The sequence below is a fragment of the Nicotiana tomentosiformis genome, chromosome 10, assembly GCF_000390325.3.
Source record: "Nicotiana tomentosiformis chromosome 10, ASM39032v3, whole genome shotgun sequence".
Taxonomy (NCBI): Eukaryota; Viridiplantae; Streptophyta; class Magnoliopsida; order Solanales; family Solanaceae; genus Nicotiana; species Nicotiana tomentosiformis.
Window position 1 is genome coordinate 2285970 of NC_090821.1, and position 2412 is coordinate 2288381.

Below are 2412 nucleotides of genomic sequence, written 5' to 3' on the forward strand. Positions count from 1 at the left end.
ATTGGAGTGGTATCTTTCAATACTTTCCCGCTTCTTAAGGTCATAGCATTTACTGTTTATTTAGGATTTCTCTCAGTATCAGTTGGTAGAGTACCTCAGACTCTCTCAGATAATATTGCTGCAATCTGTCCCACTTGTCTCTCCAAGTTTTGAAAACCAATGCCCAATTCTTTGATAGCTGCTCCATGTTCCCGTATAGCTGCGCTATGAGTTTCAAGCCTCTCATTAGTTTTTAGAATGAAGGCCTTCATGAGATCTTCTATGCCAGACTGAATAGGCTGTTGAGGCTGAAATTGATGCCTCTACTAATTTTGGAATGCTGGAGCTCCTTGTCCCTGGGATCTAGAGTTATTTTGTTGCCATGCATTTGCGGTACCCCTCAGGTGAACTCCATGAAAAATCGGGGTGCCTCTGACCCATTGCATTAAAATTGTAGTTTCCTACAGTATTCACCTCCTCACTTGAGGCTTGACACTCATGAGTAAGGTGTCATCTTCCACATATATCACAAGCTGCGTGAGGCTCATTTTGTATCGAGGCTAAGGTCAAATTCCTTATTTTCTTAGCCATAGCATCAAGTTATACCTGCACAGATGTGTTAGCATCAACCTGGTGAACACCAGTTGATCTTCTTCTTTTCGCACTCTCAGAGGGCCATTGATTAGCATCTTCAGATAACTCATCAAGAATTGTGACTATCTCCTCTGGAGTCTTCTTCATCAATGGACCTCCAGCTGCATTGCTCAATGTTCTACGTGAGGCCGGTGTCAATCCATCCCAAAAGTCCTGGAGTTGCATCCAGAGCTCAATTTAGCTATGTTGACACTTTTTAAAAATCTCCTTAAACCTCTCCCATGCTTCAAAAATAGTTTCATTCTCTTTCTAGCAGAATATATGGATTTCTCTTCTAAACTTACCCGTCTTAGCTGAGGAGAAATATTTATCAAGAAATTTTCTGGTCATCTTCTCCCATGTTCTAATTGATCCCGTAGGTAAACTTCGAAGCCACTGCTTTGCATCATCTTTGAGTGTGAATGGGAATTCCCTTAAGTAAACTGCATCCTGTGACACACCATTGTATTGAAAGATGTTCATAATCTCCTCGAAGTCCATTAGAAGTGTGTTTGGATCTTCGTTTGGCTTCCCTATGAAGACACAATAATTCTGAAGGGTTTGAAGCAACCCTTGCTTCAATTCAAAGTTGTTTGCTGCAATTGGAGATGGTCTAACACTGGATAATCCTTAATTGTAGATCGGTCTAGCATAATCGCCAAGTGGTCTCCCATGCAAGGGTTGATGTTGATTAAGTCTGAAACCCCTCTCTTATTCATAGATGTTTTGCGCATATCTAATAGCTGCTTCCTCAGCATCCCGTGCAGCTTATTCTCTTCGTTGGGCTGCTTCTCTCATACCCAAATCCACATTATCTTCATCATTTCCAGCCATAAGTTCTTTGGTTGAGGATTGCCCAACCTTTTCTGCTGTCTCGATGAGATTTATTTCCTTCTTCAGTTGTCGTAGTTGTTTCTCAATTTCTGGATCGTATGGTAGCACTTCAATCACAGAAGTTCTAGTCATGCACCACTCTGAACCTGTAACCTGCGCACAGTCAAAGAACACCAAACGTAAAAAGGGATAAATAAAATAAAAGAAAAGAAAAATTCATGAATTAACACTACAAACTATTTCAAACACTATTGATTGCCAATCCCCGGCGACGACGCCAAAATTTAACGAGTGCAAAAGACCACTTAAATTATGCTCGCTAGTCAAAGAGAGTATAGTATAATATCATATCCACATGGATTGGAGTTAAATAGTATTTTCGTAGTTTCTAACTTGATTGCTATCTAGGAGAATCAACAATCGAGATTTATATGATGAAACCTAAAATTAACTAAGAATCTAAAGCTATAGACTAATGACAATCGAAACAAGGAATAAGCAAAGAAAGTTATGAGTGGGAGAAAAAAGGGTTTTAATAGAATAGGTGCAAGATGGCGCCTAACGCCATTGTTAGGCAAGCCAACAGTGATTTACCAATTTGATTGCTCATTTTATTACTTTCGAAATCATAAATTTTAATAAAAAAAGAGAATTACACTTCCAAGTCACGGGAACATACAACATTTGCAATTTATAAAAGAAATGAAAGGCGATAATAATGTACGAAACCCTAAGCATCAACTAGTACAATCCCAAAACTCGATGTCACAAGTGCATGAGCATTTTCTAAGGACTGCGATGCGTAGCCTGAATTGCAGCTCACATAAAGTCTCCTCAACATATGCGCCTACGCGCCAAGATGATCACCAAATGAACCTGTCAGATCCTGCACATTTAGTGCAGAAGTGCAGCATGAGTACGTAAATCAACGCGTACCCATTAAATATCTAGCCTAACCCCGAAGAA

General features: G+C 39.7%; 1 non-coding gene across 1 annotated transcript; it reads left to right on the top strand.

The window, feature by feature from the left end:
- The first annotated feature begins 811 nt into the window (after window positions 1-811).
- On the top strand, window positions 812-915 carry LOC117279579 (small nucleolar RNA R71). Its single transcript, XR_004509990.1, has one exon. It is a non-coding gene; the product is annotated as a small nucleolar RNA R71 (small nucleolar RNA).
- The last annotated feature ends 1497 nt before the right edge of the window (window positions 916-2412 follow it).